This window comes from Kogia breviceps, chromosome 8 (assembly GCF_026419965.1).
Source record: "Kogia breviceps isolate mKogBre1 chromosome 8, mKogBre1 haplotype 1, whole genome shotgun sequence".
In the NCBI taxonomy this organism is placed as follows: domain Eukaryota; kingdom Metazoa; phylum Chordata; class Mammalia; order Artiodactyla; family Physeteridae; genus Kogia; species Kogia breviceps.
The window spans coordinates 48,317,722-48,342,223 of NC_081317.1; the positions used below are offsets into that span (position 1 = coordinate 48,317,722).

General features: G+C 38.6%; 1 non-coding gene across 1 annotated transcript; it reads right to left on the reverse strand.

Annotated features, from left to right (window-relative positions):
* Window positions 1–15,908: 15,908 nt before the first annotated feature.
* On the reverse strand, window positions 15,909–16,015 carry LOC131762107 (U6 spliceosomal RNA). The gene has a single exon (XR_009337184.1). It is a non-coding gene; the product is annotated as a U6 spliceosomal RNA (small nuclear RNA).
* Between the last annotated feature and the right edge of the window lie 8,487 nt (window positions 16,016–24,502).

Consider the following 24,502-nt stretch of genomic DNA (forward strand, 5'->3'; position numbering starts at 1 on the left):
GCATTGTACTAGGTATATTAAAAAGAGGATATATACATATTATCTTTTATTAAAAGTTTTTTGGAAGCTGTGCTTTTCTTTATTCATTTTTTACATTGCAGATGCTCCGGTAACAGCACCTATATCTACCTTCTTTTCTTTTTCTTTTTTTTTTTTTCCATCTGATTATTTATTTATTTATTAAACATCTTTATTGGAGTATAACTGTTTTACAATAGTGTGTTAGTTTTTCCTTTACAACAAAATGAATCAGTTATACATATACATATGTTCCCATATCTCTTCCCTCTTGCGTCACCCTTCCTCCCACCCTCCCTATCCCACCCTTCTAGGTGGTCACAAAGCACAGAGGTGATCTCCCTGTTGTAGCAATGCTTTTTGTTTGAGGTCTACTTTTTCTGATATTGGTACGGGTATACCAACTCTCTTTTGATTTAGTTTCATATCTTTTTACTTTCAATCTTACTGGGGCATATACTTTGGTTATGTGTCTTATCAACAGAATACAACCAGCTCAAACAATCCATCTGACAGTTTTGCTAATTAGAACATTAAATCCATTTACATTTACTATAATTACTGATATGTTGAATAGTTTTTCTAGCAGTTTATTTTGAAGACTGCTTGTCTCATTTATGTTTCTTTTTCTTCCTCTTCTTTACTTCTTCTGGATTATTTTTCTTCCCATTCTTTTTTTCCCTCTCTACACTATTGGTGTAAAAGTTATTCACTATATTTCTTTTCATTTAGTTGCTATCATATAAATTTCAATATGATTACTTTTCAAAGGCTAAAGTAACTCAATATTTCTCCCTTCTCCCAAATAATATAAAGACCATCCCACACTTTAACTCCCATCATCTGCCTCCCTCATAACCTCTTTTGACTTCTATGCTATTGCTGCCATAAATATTAGTGCCATTTCTTTTTTCCTAACCACACAAGCCATTATTATTTTTTGTTTTATACAGTCTGTGTCTCTTTAGATTATCCCATATATTCATTTCTGCCTTTGTCCATCATTCCTTCTTGAATCTCAGAATTTTCATCTGGGATCACTTTACTTCTGCCTGAAGTACTTCTTTGGGGATTTTACTGTTGTCTGGTGTCACTGTTGCTGTTGGGTTTCATCTCTTGCTCTTTCAGTGGTAAACTGTCTCTATTCTTTTTCTGTTTATAAGATTTATTATCTTTGGTGTTTTCAATTAAATCTTGATATGTCTAGGTATGGTTTTCTTTGTTATTTATTCTGCTTAGGATTTGTTGATCTTCTTGAGTCTGTGGTTTGATCACTTCATCCATTCTTAAAAAGTATAACCATATATTTTTTAGTACATTCTCTCTCTTTTCCTCTGGAACTCAAATTAGATATATATTACACCATCTGAATCTATCCTCAATGTTTCTTATATTTTCAATTTTCCATGTCTCTGTCTTTATGTCCAATATTCTGAAATTTTTTTCTCTTTCTTCTAGATCATTCTATTTTCAGCTATGTCTAAGTTATACATTAGTTATCCATTGCTATGTAACCAATTACTCTAAGAATTAGCAGTATAAAATAACATGTCATTATCTCTCAGAATTTCTGAGAATCAGGAGTCCAGGAACAGTTTAGGTGTGTGGTTTGGCTCAGGGTCTCTCATGAAATTGTATTCAACCTGCAAGCTAGTGATGCAGTCATGTAAGCATGCAGGAGGACCTACTTCCAGTCTTGCTTATGGCGCTGTTGGCAGGAGGCTTCCTCATTTTTTGGCAGGTTGGCTTCTTCTAGAGTGATGAGAGAGATCATCACTATGATGATAGTGATGTGTGAGACACACACACACACACAGAAAATAGAAGCCACAACATTTAAAAAAAAAAAAAAGGAACTCTGGTTTATCTGGCTTATTTTCCTTATGAGCTATCATAACCCACAGAGAACACACAATCATGAATGCTTGGCCAGCACAATGTTTTGTGATGTAAATTGTGCCATCTATCTTACCAGGAGTGTTTACTCCTCTGAGTTCTGGGGTGCTACTGAGGTGTCCTTAGCTCCACTATTACTGACCTTGACCAAGATTCTTTCCTGAGGCCTCTCTGCAAGGGAACTGTGTGCTTGTGGCCTTGAGTGCTGCACAGCTGGCACAGCATCTTTTAAAACCTAAACTCAGAAGTGCATGCCATCTCTTGCGCCATATTCTGTTGGTCACAGAAACCAACTCTGGTACATTGTAGGAATGTACCATACAAGGGTGTGACTACCAGGAAGGATTATTTAGGGCCATTTCAAAGGCTGGCTACCATAGCAGTGAAACCTATTCACTGTTATTAATGGGAATGATTATATTTTTCATTTCTGGATATCTTTTTTTTAATATGCTTACTTTTTCTCTCTTCATATTTTTAATCTCTTACTTTAAAAATACATCAAATATATTAATTTCATATTTTATGTCTGATAACTCCAGTATCTGAAGATTTTTCTGGTCTGAATTTTCTGACTATTGTTCTTCTATATGTCACTCAAGGTGTCTTTCCCGAGTCTGTATTTTGTTTGTTTGTTTGTTTGGTTTTTTTTATGCAACATTATTTTTCCTAGAACTTAATTAGTAGGAATTCTTTGAGAAAATATATGGGGCATGCTCTTTCAGAGAAAATTTACATTTGATTCTGTCAGATGCCAGAGGGTACTTTTAGCCCAGAACTACTTTAAACTAAGTTCTCAGTTTTGTTTAGTTTTTTAATGTCACTCAGGTAATGTAAATTAAGGCAAAACTTCATGAGGATTAGTTTATGTTTATAAATTCTGAGCGAAATCTCCCTCTCCAACAGTATCAAATTTGAGATAAACAATTATCCTTGCATTCACTTGACTAGGTTTATTTTTGGTTTGCCTTTATACTAACATCAGATGCATTTGGAATTGCAACTTCATGCAGAGGAGTCTTCTATTAGACTGCCCACCTTGGGTGGACCGTGACCTTGTTGTCCTCTGGGCCCTTCATTGGTGTAAAACTAAAGCTCAAGTTTGTTTGCAGCAAACGTGCTCAGAGCTCTACTTCTCTGCCTGACTTCCTAATTTTGCCTAGTTTTTGGCCTCTGAGCATAACTTGCTAATGTATTGGTGCACTTTTAGAACCATATTCTTAATAGGATATTTTATTCAGTATTTTAATTACTTTCAGTCGGAAGGGTTGGCCATCGTGTCTCTTCCCGCATGTTGTTGGAAGTAAGTTTTCTCCTCTTCGTTACTTTCCAAGTTCTGTTGGATTCCATTATATATAGCCCAGAATTGGAATATCCTGATAGCCTGCATGATGTCTTTTGACTGTTTTTGGAAGATTATATTCCAGAACAATAAGCAAAGAATAGTTGCTGACTTTCTGATATTCTCAGTAGATATTCAAAAAGGATGTCTAAAATTTCTGGGATTTAGTAAGATTTCTACAGCAGAATTTCCTGGCCTGGAGAAATTTAACTTCTTAATTTTAGTAAGTATATTCTGAACTTTTGAAATGTTTAGAATATACAGTGATCTGAATAGGAATCCAAAGTATCATTCTTTCCAAACACAGAAGGAAGGGCTAATGATAATGAAGAACCTTTTAAAACGATGATTTCTCATTTATTCTTGATATTGTATTTTCTCTTTCCTGGTTCCATCTTTCACATTAAATATCTAATTTTAAATTCTATTGTCTAATTGATTTAATGGTTAAGAAAATGTTCCTGATATTCAGCATAAATTTTCTTCCTAATTTATTCCCATTACTCCTGGTTAAATCTTGAATAACTAGGATTGATGAGGTGCTGAGGACTAATTAATTGATCTCTAAAGCATCTTGGTATTTTCCAATTCCACAGTGAATTCTCTTAGTTTTAGAAACACTTTTAACAGTAAACTTCATTGTAAGGCTGTTTGTTTGTATGTTTGTTGTTATTTATGTATTTTTTAACAGACAAGTTAAGTTCAATATTTTCCCCAAAGACATCACATGAAGGCATAAAGTAACAAAAAGCTTAATTTTTACTTAGAGGTATTCACTTGCTCTTCTGTAGTAGAGTTTATCATATTTGTGGAAAAGGCTTTCCAATCTCAGTGACCCTCAAGGAACCACATTCTTTTTCTCTTAATTTTAATTTTTAAATCTAATTTTATTTTTTTATACAGCAGGTTCTTATTAGTTATCTATTTTATGCATATTAATGTATATATGTCAATCCCAGTCTCCCAATTCACCCCCCCCACTTTCCCCCCTTGGTGTCCATATGTTTGTTCTCTACATGTGTCTCTATTTCTGCCTTGCAAATTAGTTCATCTGTACCATTTTTCTAAGTTCCACATATATGCATTAATATATGATATTTGTTTTTCTCTTTCTGACTTACTTCACTCTGTATGACAGTCTCTAGGTCCATCCACATCTCTACAAATGACCCAATTTCGTTTCTTTTTTAAGGCTGAGTAATATTCCATTGTATGTATGTACCACATCTTCTTTATCCATTCATTTGTCAATGGGCATTTAGGTTGCTTCCATGACCTGGCTATTGTAAATAGTGCTGCAATGAACATTGGGGTGCATGTGTCTTTTTGAATTATGGTTTTCTCTGAGTATATGGGGATTGCTGGGTCATATGGAAATTCTATTTTTAGTTTTTAAAGGAACCTCCATACTGTTCTCCATAGTGGTTCTATCAATTTACTTTCCCACCACCAGTGCAAGAGTCAAGGAACCACATTCTTGATAATACATTATAGGTGCCCTTTGAACATTAAATGACTCTCACTGAACATGCTGTCTGCTCCTGTGTCCTCAACTTATTCTGTTTCTTCTTACTCTGAACTCTTCTTACATTCTGCATTTTACCCTTAAGTATAGCCCTGTGTGGTTTTCTTTGGTGAATTTTCCATCCCCAAGGTGACTGAAGCTCCTTGAAGGAGAATCTTGTGGCATCTTCCATTTTCTAAGGACTGTGCTGGAAAATTCAATAATAAGTTATTAGTTAAGGACAAAGTGTGCCCTTAATAATCAGAATAGTGATAGTAGCTTAGATGTTAAAATCAGGAAAGACTCATTAAAGGAAGTGAGGCGTGACCTGAATCTAGATGGTTGAATAGGATTTAGCCAAGTGGGGAAGTGAAGACAGGCTTTTTCAACAAAGGGCGCTGACTGTGGAAATTCACTGAGGCAGGGGCTGTTTGGGAACTTGCTGGTGGTGGAGCAAGGGGTATGTGGGTGAGGCAGGTGAGATCAGGTCTCAGATCACCTGTGTGCCATAACTCATTTGATCCTGAATGAGATGGGTGTGTTCATAATAGGGGACTTCATAAGTATTTGTTGTTGAAGATGATAATAACTTTTTATATATTTGTTCAAAAGGAGTGGTTTGAATGGAAGAAAAACCACTGCATCTTTTATTTACTACACGTATGTGGTTTGTAAGCTGCTGCAAGATTCCACATCAAAACACTGCTTTAGTTTTCCCTTTTCAGATATTTTTAATGTCCTATTTATGAGAGAAATTCTTCTGGGAATTCCAGTCCCCCTCCTCCCCGCACCAGCCCTGTCCCCCCCTACTCCCATCCAACATGTCTTGGGGAAGAAAAGAAGAAAAAAAAAAACAATGGGGATTTGACAGTTCTGGTATGTCCAATTCTTAGATAATTAGCTGACCTGGAGGGCTGTTAGATATTTCTTTTCTCATCTGTTTGACAGACAGGTGAGGCATATCACTGGATATAAGGAAAAAGCATGAAAAGGATAGACTTTAGTTTTATAATTTGAATATTATTAGCAGTAGAATGGAAATGGGATATACTTTTATTGATTTGTCAATTAAAAAAATTTCTTTATTAGCCTTTAGAAAAATGCCTTTCTTTTTCTTTTTTTAAAATATGGCATGGTATTGAAGTCTGTCTTTTTAGTAGTCTTCTAGAATTTAAACTTCTATTTTCATTCTGATGAGATCTGGAAAATGTAGCCTTGTAAGTGCCTTTTCTTGGTACTGTATTAAAACATGACTGTGGCATTTATAAAATTACCTCAGCACAGTGCCCAAAGTATCCTTCTTTTGTTCGCCTTTTCCTGCTAATGAGCAGTGTGTGGAAAGCAAGCTGGTTCAAGTTTTTTTAACCATGTTTTGTATATAGGTTTTGTTGGCCAATGTGGGATTCATCTTGATACACTCAGACTTTATTGGTTGGCAATTATATTAATAAAGGAAAATAATTTTTTTTTCCCTTCAGGGAGCTCTGTTAGAATCACTGTGAATTCTTTTACAGGCTGTTAATTTAGTTTTGGATGAGAGGGTCACAGATGTTCAACACCTTTTTTCCCTTCAGCTCTTCCTGACTGCTCACTCAGGTATGTTGGGGAGAAAAGAAAGAAGGCATTCAAGGAGTGAGAAGCTGGAAGGTGAGAGATGGGGGAGGTGGAAGAGAGGGTAGTGGAGATGGGAGGAAGGAGAGGGAAGGGAAAAGAGGGGAAAATGAAAAAAAAGGGAGGATAAGGGGGAAAAGAAAATGAAAAAAGAGATTCTTTTTTCCATATTTCAGCATTTCTATTTATACGACACATATGCATGGAGCAGTGCCTTGGGAACATGGAGGAATAAAGGGAGACTTACTGGGTACTAAGCAAGAAAATTCAAATGAACTCATGGCCTCTGAAACAGTTTGAGACAGCAGCTGTAAAGAAAAGTAATAGGACTAAAATACCTTGGACACGTGGTTGTAACTTTCATTTGTATGAAGGCAAAATGCATTCATGATTTATGTCCTTTTGGATTAACACCTTGAGAAGTAAATGTGTACGTGCATAGGCATAGTTTATTTACAACGTTGTTTTGGCAGTCATCTGGCATCTAAACCACTTATTGAAATATTGCATAGAGTCAAAGAAAAAATTCTAAAGTTGGTAATATTAGATATTAAAAAGGGGAAGGAAATGGAGGAAGGCAGTTTACCGTAGAGATATCAAGTTTTATTTTAATTTTTCAGCTTGAAGTTTAACACAAAAGATAAATCTTTCCCAACAGGATAGGCTAAGGAATATATCATATCAACTCTCAAGTTATTAACTGAGTTTTTGGAGACAGATATCACCTCAGTAACTGTTCCAAATGCATTTACTTTATTTTAAAGGTTGTTCTTTCCATTATTAATGCCATACTGAATCACAGAGCTGTTTATGATGAAGTGTGCTACTCTAAAAATCCCGTAAATGCATCTGCAATGGTGGCTGATGTTTCAACTCATCCTAAGATATACTGTAAATTTTTGGAAGATGTTTTTATCTTATTGCATATTCTCTGAACACTGTTAGAATCCAATTTATTAACTCTCTGGAAGTTGAAAGCTATGCTTGAATAAAGTGATACCAATATTTGTCAGGATTGGCTCAAATTATGTATTTTATGAGATAACAGCATAATTCCAGACTTTGAATGTCTTATATCAGTAATGACTCTGGTGCAGGTAGTGTAGACAGGTTTTTTGTTTTGTTTTGTTTTGTTTGCGGTACGCAGGCCTTTCACTGTTGTGGCCTCTCCGGTTGCGGAGCACAGGCTCTGGACGCGCAGGCTCAGCGGCCATGGCTCACGGGCCCAGGCGATCTGCGGCATGTGGGATCTTCCCGGACCGGGGCACGAACCCGTGTCCCCTGCATCGGCAGGCGGATTCTCAACCACTGCGCCACCAGGGGAGCCCAATGTAGACAGGTTTTAACGAGCTTCAGGAGGGATTTCTTTGCTCATTAAAGTCAGAAAATATCTTCCCTATAGTACTTTCAGTGTCCCCAGTAAAACCGGGAAATTTTACTTGAAGAAAAAAGAAGACTTTAATCAACCCCAGAAATGGTTTTAAAACTTACTCAGCTATAAAGATATAGGGAGAGGAGAAGTGGTGTGGGAAACCTCAACTGGGATCCCAGAGGCCTGAGTTTAAGTAACATTTTTTTTTCTCTTGCTGGCTGGACAACTTATGCTAGTCACTTAACCTCTCGGAGACACAGTTGCCTCAAGTATAAAATAGGCAAGCTGAAAATGCTGGTCTTTATTTTAGGACATTTTGTCTGCGCTAGTCATCTTTCTAGACCAGGTAGGGTTTCCCAAGGTGCTCAAGCAACAAGAGAGTGAGTAGATGGTCATTTACTGAGATGTGTGTACCTGTGCGATGCCAAAGCTACTTAAGGGAAAAATAAGTAGATAATGTTCATCTAGATTCCAGATTTAGATTCTAGGGCCGTAAAAGGCAAAATGGCTGACCTGTGGGCTCTCACTGAGATCACCGAGGTCAATCTGATCCGTGCTTCTCACTTTACAGATGAGGAAGCTGAGTCCAAGAAGGAATGAGGGGTTTGGAAATCTCACACATCCAGCCAATATTGGCAAGGCCTGGAATCCAGACTCCTAAGCCCCTGGACTGGATATTATTTGACAACCTGTTTGCCCTCGTCTGTTCCCTTTTCAAAACCTGCTCACAGGAAAGGACAGCGTAACCTCATTTTAGGCACAGATGTAAATGACTCATAAATCTTCAATTATTTTTCTGTGGAGCACTGTAATGAAATGTGATTACTGACAGCAATAAACTGGGAGGGGTCTGGTATTGGGAGGGCACATGAACACTTTTTTTCAACATCTCACAAATCAGCCCTTCATACTTTCTTACTACCTTTGTCATTATTTTTTTTCCTTCCCTTGCTGTTCAGGTAAAAACAGATCTCTACTCAAGCAGTAGCTGAAAACTTCACAGGCCTTGGCCCGCATGTTTTCAGAGCAAGAAGACCAATCTTTCATTTATTTAACAAGCATTTATTGAGGATCTATTATCTCCAGGTACTGTCTGGTTCCTGGGGATAATAGCAATGAGCAAGACTAAGTTTCTGACCTAATAATTTTTTAGTCCCAGTGACAGATGTCATGCCTGTCTCTTGGGCTAGCAGAAGAGGAATCAGCTATGAGATACATGTTCAGGAGTTCCTGAGTAGTCTCTGCCATCCTGTTTTTCTTCACCTGGTCTTTTCAGAGATAGAAATGCCTTCAGGAGGGGTAAAATGAGAGAATTCTTTTTCACCATCATTTTTCTTGGTGTGCATTCTAAATATCAGATTTTCCTAAAAGAAATGACTTAATATCAATACATTCCTCCTGATTTTTTTTTGCAAAATATGTTGAACCCAAACTAGGGAACACAAAAGTGGGCATCTTCAGAATCCCAGGATTCAGAAGTGGTCTATACTCAGTTTGCAAAGGGAAGCACAAGATACACTGCATCTAGTATATTTTCAAAACCCACAACCCACAGTCTTTGTTACTGCAATATTTTGGTTCTGTTTCAAACAATTTCTTCCACCTTGTATAATCATGGCACTGAATAAACGTTCAACATTAAAACAGTTACTGCTTTTCAGCTCCAGGATGGCTGTGTTTCAGAACCAAGGGAAGCATGTGCCTTCTGGATGAAAGGTGTAGTATAAATGCAACTTATTACCATTTTAGGCAGAATTCCCAGGCTGGCATTTAGCAATTAAAAAAGCAAAGCTAAACAAGCCCAGGAGATCAACATTCCCTTTTCTTCCAACCCAAGATGTTCAGTTATTGTGGACAAAGAACTAGAGGGCCCCACTGCCCTTTGTTGACTCTCTTCGGAGCCTCTAAAGCAGCGCAGGCGGGAAGGGAGAGAATTAGTTTTTCGTTTCCATTAATCAATGGAGAGTCTAAATGAAGAGGTACAAATGGCTCTTTTAAGAATTTGTCAAAGCAAAATTCACATCATAAAAGATTTACTGATTTTCTCCTCTCAGTTGAATAATCTCTCTTGATATTTCCAAGCCTTTATCTTCTCTTCAAAGAATGCTCTGTCTTGGGCTTAACTTTGCAAGGTGCATGGTTGAGTGGCAGAGATTAACCTTCACAGGAAAATGTAGATTTAGAAAAATTTACTTCTGGGTGAGCATGGTTTAGTAAAACAGACATTTTCCTAATTCAAAGAAAAGAAACTCAGCATTTTTAAAACCTCATATACTGGTGATTCCTGAGTGATGGATAAAGTATTTTCCTCAGAGATGTATTTTCTTCTCTGTTCAGATTCAGGAATTTGCTGTGAGACTAAGTTTTTCTCCCAAACATTGTTACCTTTAAATATTCAGTATTGATTTCTGCCTATTCTCTTTCCCAAGTTCAAGGTTATGAGCTCCTAGACTAATTTGTAAGGTATCTGTACTTGCAATGAAATGTGAGGTCTCCTTTCCAGGGACTTTTGTAATCTCTCTAATTCTGCTGATATAATGAATCTGGAAACCCTAACCTTAAGGTCAACTAATTTATTGTTAGTGACCTGTATTGAGGGAAACACAGCAACAGAGGGATGATGATAATTTTTGTCATCAAAGCAAGTGTATTGGTTACAAGTATATGAACGTAAATTTCTCTTGAACATATTTTTGAATCTTTTATCTGTAAATTTTCTCAAGAATAAGCAACAATAGCATAGAAATATATCTTAAGCTAAAGGAAAAATTATCTTTCAAATGAAGCCCTTGTTGCTATCTTTTTAACATTTTTATTTTGTTTGCTATTTATTAGGTACCATAAATGTGAACATGGTTTTAATTCTTCCTCAAGTCTCAAGCTCAGGTGCTTCATTTGATGTTTTTCCTGGAGGGCAGCATCCCATTACACCACATGCTAGAGGACAAGTTGGAGTGTTATATACCCAGAGAAAGGCCCATACAAGTATTCAGTTACAATCAACTTCAAAGTTAATACTTGGTATTTGCTCTAGGTCTAATGACAATTAGATTGAGCAAAGCAGGCATGGGGAGGACATTGCATCCACTAAAGCAATTGCATGACACAAGAGCACAGTATTCTAAGTCCAGCCAGAACCATTCTGTATGACCCTGTAATGATGGACTGTACATTTGTCAAAAGCCCATAGAAATATACAGCACAGAGAATGAGCCTTAATGTATATATTTCTTAAATTTCTATGCCTAGGACCCACAGGGCTGGAAAAGGCCCTGGGAGGCGTGGGGGTGGGGCTTAGACTCAACGCAGCAGAAGGGGCCCAGGTGTGCCTCTGGCCTTGTGGGGCAGAGGACCAGGTCCAGGTCCCCAGCAGGCTCACTGGGCCCAAGTGGGCAGGGGAAATGCTAGATGTGCTCCCCCCAGAGGGCCCATCCCTGTCTGCCTCTCCTCTTCTTCCCCTGCCTCCCTCCTATGCCCCTAGGACTGCCACAGCTGGAGGGGGCCTCAGAGGGTGGGGGACCTGGCCTGGGAGCCCAGCAGCCTTCCCGGGGCCGAGTGTGTGGGGGAAACACACACTGTACCTTCCCTGATCCTACCAAAGTGTTTTTTATTTTTCCTGTCCCTGTTACTCATGAGATGGTGCTCAAGGGTTTTAACTGGAACCATAGGTAAGGCATCATGAGATCAATTAAATCTCCCCAAACTGTGTGTCCATCTGGCCTATGCTCATTCCTCTGTTGTGTAGTAGCCCCAAGAGGGCAAAGGAGAAGAACTCTGGTATTACCCTCGACTCCATCTCTGGACTGTTCCAGGAGGTACTGAAGTAAACAGCACTTTGAAAGTCTTCTGAGAACCTTCTATTCATTGATTATATTATGTGAAACTTGGTATAATGTGAAACTTGGTATAATGTGAAACTGCATTCATATGATGGTATCTATCTCCATGAAATTTCTATAGAGTTGTGTTTTGAGAAACAAACATATTCTTCATAAATGCACACACACATATTAGTAAAGAGTCATAAGTATCAATATTCTATACTATATTTTAACTTTTGTATATGGGAGTGACTTCAGAAATCATCTATTTAGCAAATCTGATTTTACAATGAGGAAATCGAGATCCCAGAAAGAAACACAATGGCAATTCTTATTCCCACTAGAATATGGGTAGTCAGGGCTTAAACCCACAGCATAGTGCTCTTTCTGCCATAATTACAAGAAGATATATGGATACAGACAAAGATATAGATATATACCTGTAACACAAAATTGGTTGGAAACAAATAATTTCTAAACAATCTGGTATGTTTCAATGGGGTATGAAATAAACCCCATAGATTCTAGCTTGAGTCTGAGTGGTTTGTTTTTTCTTATTTTTTTATACTGAACACATACATCCTATAAAGAAAAACAAATACTTAAGAGGCCAGATAATCTTTTTTTTTTGCGGTACACGGGCCTCTCACTATTGTGGCCTCTCCCGTTGCAGAGCACAGGCTCCGGACGCACAGGCGCAGCGGCCATGGCTCACGGGCTTAACTGCTCCGCGGCACGTGGGATCCTCTCGGACCGGGGCACGAACCCGTGTCCCCTGCATCAGCAGGCAGACTCTCAACCACTGCGCCACCAGGGAAGCCTGAGGCGAGATAATCTTGATTACATATTATCATAACTGATGCAAAAGGACTTCAACAAATGCTTTAATTTTATAGATCCTGTGCAGTAAGACTTGGTAACCTTTATAGTACTACCACAGAGTTTTGTCTATTAGTAGTTCTCAGTAAATCTGTGTTAATTAACTGAAGGCATAAAATGCAGGCATCTCTCAATTTGTTGTCTGTGAGAAAAAATTTATCTCATCTCATCACAGATTTATATGGAGCTGCTATGTGGATGATTGCATCTTCATGTGTTTAAAGGAAAAACTAAAGAAAGTACATTGTAATAAATGCCTACTAAATGACAGTTACTTTATATCTATTATCCCACTTAACCCTTAGCACATCCTTATGCCATAAAAATATAGCCTCTATGTACAGGTGAGAAAGTTGAGGCTTATGTCAACCAGTAAGAAGGAGTATTTGCAGGGTTGTAACAAAATTCTCTCTCACCACAAAGCCCATCCATTTTTTACACTATAATCAAATCTGTGATATAGTAAAGAGGCTTCATAATATGCTTTTCCTATTGTTATTTTCAAATATCTATGTGCCTAGGTGGGTCATAAGAAGAAGATACAGAAAGCAGAGTCAAGATTTTCAACCCAAATGGTATATATATACTGTTCTCTCTTTGTGTGACTCTACAGAGCATCCCAATACTGTGCAACTCTATTCATCTCAAGCCATATGGAAAGAGTTTTATGTTTTAAACAATTAGACTTGACAGCACTATTGTTTCTTTCTTATTTAATATCCCTCATCCCTGGAGCCCAGCCAGAATCTGTATTCTCTCTCTAAATTTAATTCTTATTCTTCATACGTATTACTCGGTTGTCAGGAGACAGCAACTTAATGGCATTTGTTCCTGTGGCTTAGGAGCATCTGGGTTATGTCACTTTTTTAGCTGACCTCTTAGCTCAGAAGGAATAAAATTCTTTGTCTAATGATCTTTCAAGGGCCCTTGTCATTGGTGTTTTTGCTTTCCAGATCCTATGTTGTTCTGTAAATGTCATGAGATGACAAGATTTCTAGATATTTATTTGTTTCTGCTCAAAAGAAGATGGCAGTTATAAATATAGAAGGAACAGTGAACAAGGATATTATAGAGGAGAAACTAACAAAGTCACAGTTGTTGGTGTGTAACTTGATGGACTGACAAGTCTAAAACTCCAGAGGAAATGGAAACAAAAGCTATGTAATGGAAAAAAAATTGCATCTCGACATTTTGTGTCATTTCAGCTCAATTCAATTCATTCAATTCAGTTCAGATCAATTCACTTCAACATATATTTCTTTGAGCCCTCAGTGAAGAGCAGGTACTACCCTAGATGCTGAAACAACTTATGTTTCCTTAAGGTCTTATGTGGCCAAGCAAAATGGAACCACATTGTGGATAGCTTTGAGAAAGTCTCTTTACCTCCCTGGGTTTCAGTTTCCTCATCTGTTAGAGGGTGATCTCTTCCAGTCATTCACATTACGTGACATTCCTTATGGGAAGGTTACACTGTAATTGAAAGAGCATTTGCTTTAAAATTGGTGATTAACATTTTAGTCCCAACTCTGTTACTATTTAGCTGTTTACACTTGGCAAGTCACTTGGCTTTTTTGGGTCTCCTCTGAGAGATCAGAGAAAATGATTTTGAAGTTTCCCTTTTTGCCATATATTTCTACTAGACTGGCTATAACCTCACATATTTATATTCATATTGTGTGGAGTAAGTAATCAAACCATGAAGATTTTTGTTGTTGTTGTTGAACCTAATTGTTATTCTTTACTCATTGGTATCCATACTAGTATGGTTTGTAAACTGTAACCACACAGACATGCAACTGGTGCCTGTGGCAGAAATCATGACTTTGTGAAAAAAGTCAAAAATTTCCAAAATGGATATCTCTTTGAATAGCAGAGAAGTTTCTGGCCAGATTTTAATTGGTGTGGGGTTTGTGTTTGTCAACTTGCAGCAAAGAAATATTTTATTAAATTAACACTTATTGAAATCTGTTGTATCTATTACAGATCACTAAATATTGTAGTCTCCCTCTCTGTAGCATCCTTTCTGCATAAGGATTTCCCACCTGATCGACATCAGGCTTTTCCATGTGACTTGCCTTGGCCAATAATGTGAGGAGGAGTTAGATGTGTTACTTCTGAATGGAAGTTTTAAGAGAGGCAGTGAACAATTACTGGGTTCCCTTTCTCTCTACCCTGAAATAAGCAATGTCATACGGTCTGGGGTGACATGGGACTTGGCATGAAAACACTGTGGAGCTGTCCTGTAATTCTTGTAGTGTGATCAAGGATTAATCTTAAAAAAAAAAAGGCTTTGCCCAAATCTGTCTGGGAGTTTGGGCTTTTTGAGCTCTAGCTGTCCCAGACTCCTTGTATGGTACCTTACAATAAACACTGCACTTTCCTTCACCACACACACACAAAAAAGGACTAGTCTTTTGTCTTTGTAATTTGCTAGGATTTCTTTTTCTGTTGTGTTATAATCCGGTCCGCCCTGAGTACTTGTGCTTGCTACTGAGAAATACAGTGGTGAGCAAGGCAAATCTAATCTTGGGTCCTTTATGATCATTTCAGTCAAGCAAGATGTTATAGTAATGTATCATGCATATTATAGTAGAGGAAGTATGCAATTCATGCATATATTGGGGGAAGCAAACCTTGATAATATGCAATTAAGCCGACAGTTTATAAATTAATAGGAGTGAAACTGGCTAAGGGCCAAGAGGAGGAAGAGAGTGTTAGCAACAGAAAAAACAACAACAACAACAAAAACAAACACACAGGCCAAGGCATAAGGGCTAAAAAGATCATGGGAGAGTTCCGAAGCTCATCGCTACGTGTGCCTTCAAGAGAGTCCAGGGGAACAGAGAAGAAACAGGCTGGTTAGATACCATCAATAATGATAATATTGAGCATTGATTAACTTTGTTCTAAGGGCTTCCCATACATTTTCTTTACGATTATTATCACCATTTTTATAGAAGAGGAAATTGAGCCAGAGAGAGGTTTAATAACTAGCCTGTAGTCACACAGCAGGAATGTGATTTTATCTGAAGGGCAATAGGAAATCGCTGAATGGTGTTACACAGAGGCGCCTTGTGAGCAGATTCACATTTTAGAAAGATCATTCAGCTGCAGTAGGTTCCCAACTCCAAGTACCACTCTGGGTGGAGGAAGCATGGGCCTCAACTTGTGCTTCTCTTATCAATCTGACTCCATTGACTAAAACAGTTGGCAAGGGCTTCCCTGATGGCGCAGTGGTTGGGAGTCCGCCTGCCGATGCAGGGGACACGGGTTCGTGCCCCGGTCCGGGAGGATCCCACATGCCGTGGAGCGGATGGTCCTGTGAGCCATGGCCGCTGAGCCTGCGCGTCCGGAGCCTGTACTCCGCAACTGGAGAGGCCACAACAGTGAAAGGCCCGCATAACGCAAAAAAAAAAAAAAAATGCTTTTAAGAAAATTAATAAAGTTTATTTTTTTTTAAATTTAAAAGATAGGGAGTGCTTCATGAATTTTCATGTCATCCTTGTGCGGGGGCCATGTTAATCTTTTCTGTATCGTTCTGATTTTAGTATATGTGCTGCGGAAGTGAGCACAGAAAGGGTGGTGTTTTGAAGGAGTGGGGTGTTCTATGCAAGGAGAAATATATTGTGGGTCTCAAGAGCATTTAGATTTGGGTAATAGTTTTAATAACAATATAAATATAATGAATTGATTCTCCCAATGAGCCCTTGTACCTAATTCAAATAATGGATGTGATGATACATCAATATTTTGAGCATTTCAATTTACTTTTGACTGTAAAATAGATAATATAGTGCACAAGTTAAAGGCAGAGCCAAAAATCTTTAAAGCAGATTTAGTTAGTGGTCCACGTGTTCTGCCTTCGTTGTTGACTGATGTTGCATAATAGTGGTCATAATTTGCGTTTCTCTTTGTTATAAGTAGAGAGATGTATAGACCTCACAGGGAGAGAGCCGTTTGTGGATGACAGTGACATCTCTGACTGTTTTCTGTGAGTTTGGTATCCATCAGAAGCCTCCGAAGACTGGAGCCTGACTGAAGAGGTCCCCAAGTCAAGATGCTAGGGGCTGTGATTAATATGTATGTTCTTTAGGATTTTGTAGGATCTCTTCTGTTTCAACAGAATTCGAAGGCAGAATAGGTAATTTTGACATTTCTGGTTTGCTTTCTATAACCTCCTCTATACACCATCCCTGGAACCCTGACTCTTTCTCTTTCCCCTTCTGTTTTCCCTTTCTCCCTCCTCTTTTTTCTTTCTTCTTCCCTTCCCTGCTTGTGCCTTTGACTACACTTTTCCTCCTTTTAAAACAGCCAGTGTCTGTGGCAAATAACATGCTAGAAATGAGCTGACTGCCAATTGCATAGGAAGATTTCTTATAACAGAGAAAGGATGTTATGAGACATCGCACGTACTAATTTTTTCATTTTGGTCTGTAAAGACCCGGGTTCGGCCACTTTCACTCATATGCTTTTAAGGAGATGCTGTTAGGTCAGAATAGGAGATTTAGGGGGTGAGAGGCAGAGATTTGCAGCTCAAGTGTCCAGGAACACAGGTTGACTCTGCAATTGCGGCCTGTCTTGAACAGCCACAGGCAGTGCGTCCTTTGTGGTACCATTTCGAGGGGCAGGCTTGGCAGAGGTTTTTAATGCTACTCTTCCCAAACCAACTGTCCGGGCAGGGAAGCTGTCTGAAAAAAATCAGTGCAGGTTTAGGGATGGTTTTTTGGAGTTTTCCTAAAATAACCAGTACTGAGTTGCCAGATTTGATAGCTCTTTTTATATATCTTGCAGCAGCTGGATCAAAATCTAATGAAGATGTTTGCATCTGACAATGGCAGGCCTGCACGTTTCTATCCTATTTCTTGAGTGCGCAAATGCATTTCATTTGGAAACATGAAAGGCATATTTAGTGACAACTGATGGTTCTTTGTTTTTTAATTCCCAATAATGCCTTCAGTTAGTGCTTTTGTTAACATTTTTGCATTATACAGTAGGTGACACAGGAAGATAATCAGTGTGCTGAAAGCAATGGAAGAGTTTATATCCAACTTGTTCTGCCTAGTAAATGGATCCATTCGGCATAGAAATACATTAACATTTTACAGTGGAATGATTGTGGAAACAGGTTATTCATGGGGCCTGTGCATCTTCCTCCTGCTGCCATAAGACATATCTTCTAGATTGGAGAAAAGGAATGAGCCATTTTTCTCCCCTTGGAACTGTAAACAGAAGTAAAACTATTAATAGTTGCTGTAGCTAATCCTAAGAAGCTGCAACCGAGAGATTAAATAACGTTGTGAAGAGAGAAAACTGGAATGAAAGGGGGTGGGGAGAGAGTTCCCTGATCACTGAGGTACGTTAGACAAGGACAAACTGAAGGACTCCAGCTGATCAGAGGATTGACAATTAGTGTAAGAGGGGATTCCTGGTTTCAGCAAAGTAAATATCAGTTCATCTATTTCCTGAAAACTATTCTAAGGGGAAGATTTATGTTTTATTTTTTAAGTAGTAGTCAAGATGATTTTAAATGGAGTTTGGATGCCATGGTGATGCAGCTGAGCCTAAAGAGGCTGAAAGGAACTTGTGAGCAAAAAAAATTGTGTTTTGTGATTAAAAACACAAAACCCGGAGAACTGGAAGGCCTTTGGGTACATTCACAATCTGAGACTGGGACCCCATTTTAATTGCCACAGAGACTGTATTATAACAAGGGGGATTGGAATGTAATTAAATCTTGTACCTGGTATATTAGAAATGGTTAAATGTCCCCATATTTTCTTCCTACTAATACTCTTGGACTTTTGTTCTGCCTCTCTTCAAAGAATACATGTTGATTGAGAGACATGATGAGTCAGCAGCTCTGCTAAGGATCCTTACATCTCTTCAGATCTTTACACAAATTGTGAAGTTGGCATTATTGAGACAATTTAGTACTATTCAGAGTGTGGTCCATGGACATCATCATTATCACGACTTGGAAACTAGCAATGCAAATCCTCTGGCTCCACACCAGACCTAATAAAACAGAATCTCCAAGCTTGGGCCCCAGGAATGTGTTTTAACAGGCTCTACGGATAAAGTTTGAGGAGAAACATTCTATAGTTGAGGAATCTGAAGCTCAGAGTGTTTGGGTGATTTAAATAGGAAGACCACACCCTGTCAGAAAAACAGGGTTGAATTTTGGCTTATGTCTCAAGTGGGATCTTTTACAGGATCACTGAACTATATGGTCAGGGTCACACTTGGTCTCTGAAGGTGGTTTTTCATTAGAGAGTGGTGGCTGAGAATGCTTGGAATCTATGACTAATTTGAGCTGTGTTTTTCTCTGCCGGAATATAAATTCTTGTGTCTCTGCCAGTATGCCTCACTTTTGATAGAGGCCAGACTGGCCCTGCTCCTGTTGTGCAAACAGACCAGTAAAACTCAAATAGTGATTGGCTGTTTGGCTAAAGGGGTAAAGGATGAGATTATATGACCCCCATCTATTTCACCTATTGAAACATCATGGAGAGGACTGAATGTTGATTGTCTCTCAGCATTTTTATACCTATTAAGCTCTGGGGGAAAGAATAGATCCTGGCATGTTATAGAAGTGAAGCAAATTTATTTGAGATTGCAGATCATTAAAAATCAGCAGTGGGGCTTCCCTGGTGGCGCAGTGGTTGGGAGTCCGCCTGCCGATGCAGGGGACACGGGTTCGTGCCCCGGTCCGGGAGGATCCCGCATGCCGCAGAGCGGCTGGGCCCGTGAGCCATGGCCGCTGAGCCTGTGCATCCGGAGCCTGTGCTCCGCAACGGGAGAGGCCACAGCAGTGAGGGGCCCGCGTACCACAAAAAAAAAAAAAAAAAAAAAAAAAAAAAAAAGTCAGCAGTGAATTGACCTAGATCTAGGAGTTCATTAGGTGCATGAGAATATAGACCAGCACATGGGAAGGAGGCTTATTGATGTCTGGCCCCATTGACTGTCATTCTCCATGCTTGAATAAGCATTAACTCAAGCCTTTGGTATTCAGGCTGCCCTGAGCCTTCAGAAAGAGCCAGATTCTCATTAGGATGTGACTGCCTTTACTGGCCTAATTTTGCTTTCATTTCATCCATTTTTTTGCCCTCTTTCTTGATAGCATTTGGAAGTCATGACCCAGAGCTTGAAGTATGTTATTCACTCAATAAAGGCAGGCTTTCAAAACAAAATTAATGCTGTTGTTTGGCAGCTGGTATCATGACTAATGGGTTTCAAGGAGGGAAGAACCTCTTGCATCTTATAGACTGAGGTTCAACCCTGAGTCTGCCACTTGCTAGTTTGTATGTCCTTGGACTTGTCACATTTAATCCCTCAGAATCACCGTCTCCTCCTGTAGAATAGGGAGTATTTTATATCTCATAGAGTGACTGCACTGATTAAACATGGGGGAACCATAGATTCAGTTTGCCCAAGACCGTCCAGGATTATACCTATTGTCTTGATGTAATTATGCATAGCATTCCCTTTCATTCTGAAAGTGTCCTGATTTAGATGATAAATTATACAGACATGCTAATTAAATAAGATACTGTATATAATGTGTCACATCCCATTGATATTCAGTAAATGAGAGCTATTATTTGAAATATTGCATCTGGGAGTCCATTGTACCTTCATACTAAGCCAGACTTAGTTTTCCTCCCTGGAAATTGAAAGTTGGAACACTCAGGCCTGTGCCTATCTGTGCTAGAGGGTTTGAGGAGGCCGTGCTTCCCTTTCCCCCTCCTTCAGCAAGAGCCTGGGGCAAAACTCACTGGTCACTTCTGCAGAATCAAGTGTTGCTGTTGCCTATGGATAATGGGGCCATTGCTATAGTGTTCTGGAGCTTTCAGATGACAACTCATGATTCAGCATGGAAGTATATTGCATTTATGGGTACCTACTCAATATCAGGTACTCTAAATCTCTGAACTTAAGATGGGCATTATTAGTTCTGTTTTACACATAAGGAGCCCAGACTCTGAGATGTTAAGAAATGTTTTTAAGGTCATACCTTTGCTAAGAGGAGAAGGTAGAATTTAAGTTCTTGTTTTTCTGTCTCCTGAGCTCTTTCCACAACAGTGCTCAAATGCCATTCTTGAGGAATAATTCTAACACCACATGAAACGATGAGTAATACCAATCAGTTTAATATTATCCTTGGCTTCCTATCTTTGACAGGTGGAATAGACACTCCCTGTCTCAAGGAAGGAGGATATTTCTAAAAGCAACCTGTCACAAATTTCTTTGATCTTAATGTTTTTCCCCCATATGCCCAACATAGATACAGCTTTTCAAAGATCATTGAGCATCCTGGGTATACATTGCTGCTATCCTGCTGTCTCTGCCAAACATCCCCAAATGAGGATTATTCAAAAGCAGAAGGTTTCATTTGGGCTTGATGTGGCAGACACTAATGGACAAACGGAGAGGAAGAGGAGAAAGAGAAAGGCAGGATGACGGTCAGATCAGACCCATCTCCGCATAAGCAGATGGAGATATTTTTGGAGAAATCCATTCCTTCCCACTTCTCTAACCATTTTAGGCTAATTCTGACCTGCGTTAGGTAGATAAAGATAAATGTGAATTTCAAATTATATTTAATCTTCATTAAAGTAATTATCTCTCTTAATGAAGAATTTGCTGGGTTGTGGTTGTGCAATGGAGTATAAAATCCTAAGTGAATAAAATCAATTTCATTTTCAGGCTAGCTTTTTTGTCCATTAATAAACAAGGCACAGAAAATATATTTGCCCAGAGTCCTGCAGCCTGCTCATAGCTCACACAAAGCCAATACCACTTACAAAAGCAAGAAATTTGGCTCTCCATTTCTTAGCCTTCATTTTTCATCCCGAAGGAGAGTTTTTGCCCCGAGGAAGTTCCATGCGTTTCCATATTGGGGCTGTTTACTGGGCCCAGCAGTGAGACAATTGTGGGTGATATCTGACACCCAAACGACTGCTCTAATGCAATAGTGTTCGTATGGTACAATGTATTTCATCTAAGTGCTCTGGTTTATTAATCACATAAGTATAAATTAGACTCTGGCATGCTTATGTTTCCTAATGTATGAAAATTGCTTATTTATTTCCATGCTGTTACAATGGAAAGAAACAGACTGGTTCTAAATAGCAGTGTACTGTAGTGTGAAGCAATTAAGTGAGTTATGCATGCCCTTCAGGAAGAGGATAGTGGGGAAGTGGTGCCAGCTAGTCCTCATGGCTTCTGGTAAAAGGAAGAAATGGACATGTCACAGAAGAACAGAGACTTGTCCATATTTCAGTGCAAGCATGTGAGCCTCTTATTGTAGTTGAATCTCAAGATTTAGCTCTCATAAACTTGCTGATTACCTCAGTTGCAACTTGGAAAAAAATACAAAAGAGATGAAAAGTGCATAACCCATGGGTGAGAATTAATGATGTTAATGACAAACTTCAACTTTATCTTTACTTCTCTTTCTTTTAGGCACCACTCTTCCCCCTAAAACTTGACAAAAACAGATGCAAACCACCCTTCAAAACATAGTATCCACATATTACCACCCCTGCTGGTGGAGGCAGCTATAGTTCAGTGTAAGAAGAAGCTCTACACTTCCTTCCATGGAGTATGAATTCCATATATTGGGTTATTGACTTATTTGTTACTTATTATTAATTAACTTACATAGTATTTATTATATGCCAGGTTCTGTTTGAAGTACTTGTTTACTTAATCTTCATAAAAACCCTATGAAATAGTTGCCCTTACCGTTCTTATTTTACATATGTGGAAACTAAGGCACAGAGAGATTAAACAACTTGCCTAAGGTTACATAGCTGGTAAGTGGCCGAGCTGGGAATTGAACCCTGACAGCCTGGCTCCAGGGTCCATGCTCTTTACTGCCATGCCTCCTTGATGCTATCATTTTTGTGTGATCAGAGTCACATCCCTGAGCCCCTCAGAACTTTGGTCCTTTCTTCTGTGAAATGAGGGAAGTAACATTCACTGAGGGCTTCCTCAGGTCCATGTTCGGCTCTTTATAGATGTCATCTTATTTGACCTTTAATCCTTACATTTTACATGTGAGAAAACTGGCTCAGAGATATTTTGTAGCTTCAAGGTCACATAGAATGTAAAGGATGGAGCAAAGTTTCAGACTCAGGTTTGCGTATTTTAAACTTTGCATTTCTTCTCTCATATTGTGCAATTAGGGCTCTGAGGGGTCATGCGAGACAATATATGTGGATGCAACTAACACTTACTGGCACATTAAACACCCAATAAAAGTTGACCTTGCAAGTTCTTGGCAAATGTATAGAAAGGTTTATTATTATTGTCAGTATCTTGGTCTGATGGTCGCAGAGCAAAGCGTTCTTAATGGGAGGATGTGCCCTATAGGAGGCTGATCCATTTATAGCCAGTAGTAATGCTTACTGCACTTATCACTATGAGACTTTATTCAGAAGGTTCTGAAATGGAAAAACTGATCCAGATTGCTTAATCACAAAATTATAGACCACATTCCTCTTGAATTCTCTCCTAAAGACATGGCTTCTGTGCCTATCCAGGAGCTGGATAGGCAAATTGCTTTTTGAAATCTTTTTTGGATTGAGAAAATAACACAGAACATACAAGGACACTGCGTCAAACGGCATGTACTCACTACACAAGATAAGCACATTTTTAGTAATACTGGTTTCAGATCATTAAAAAATAATATGTAACTACAGTTAGATTAAATTCCCCTATATTCCCATTATAAATCATATTACCTTTCCTCTTTCCTTCCTTGTTTCCTTCTATCCAACCACCATCATAAATTTTGAGTATACAATCCATATCATTTACTTTTAAAAAAAATTTATTGAAGTATATTTGATTTACAATGTTGTATTAATTTCTGCTGTACAGCAAAGCGATTCATCCATGAAACAGAAACAGACTCACAGACATAGAGAACGGACTTGTGGTTGCCAAGGGGGGTATGGTGGGGAGAGAAGGATTGGGAGTTTGGGATTAGCATATTATTTACTTTTTAACTAATATGTATGTAACCACAAACAGCAGATGTCAATACACATATCTCTAGTTAATCTGCTGATTTCTGGATAGCATTTCATTCTTTGAATATGACAAAATTTATCGATATCTCTTTTTGGACAGTTGAATTATTAACAATTTTGGTCATACATAATTGAATACTGATTTTTAGTTTTCATGATTAGGATTGTGTCATTATGGCTCACAGCTTCATCATTAGGTTCCCATTTGTTTTTCTCTTGGCAATATCGTTCCTGGATTCTTTGGCCCTCTTGCTTTGACCTGTGCAGGACTTGGTATTTTGCCGTCCTCCCAGATTTCTCTTCACTATCATCCTGGGAATCTCTTTCCTTTCTCTCTGGTTGGCCTGTTTCTGGGTCCCACATCTGCTGTTCCTGTGAAAGATTGTCTGTTATACACGTAGCACCACCGTCATCCTTTTTTTTTTTTTTTTTTTTAATATTCTCTGCATTGCATGGAAGGAGTTTGAAACTCCTTTTTCCATAATTCTTTTTCTCATAGAATTTTGAGTTAGAGCCTCCCAAAGACAGGTACTTGCATGAGGTTTTTGGAAGGCAGAGGAGAAGACGTTATTCTCTGGTGGCAGTTACATGCAGACCTAGATGAACTGCAGGCTCTTGAGAATAGCCCTGGTGGCGGGGAGGGGGGCTGCAGGCAACTGGGAAGGAATTCAGCTCTTTCTCTGAAACCCACTTCGCTAGCATCACCATAGGCTGTGAAATCTTCAAATTCCCTTTATGAAAGCCCTTTCTACTTGGAATATCTACACTGATTTTTGATTGACTATTGTATTGTGTTTGAGCACACCCTCCAGTAGCTAACCTTACTCTTGATTGATAGCTTGCCGGGTACAAAAGTCAAGATCAGAAATATTTTTACCTTGGAATGTGTAAGGTATCTATACACTGTGTTTAAGCTTTCATTTTGTTTATTATTGGTTGTTTGTTGTTAAAAAGTCTAAGTCTGATATTCTGATGCTTGATTCATTTTTTCTTTTTTATGATTCTTGATTCTTTACA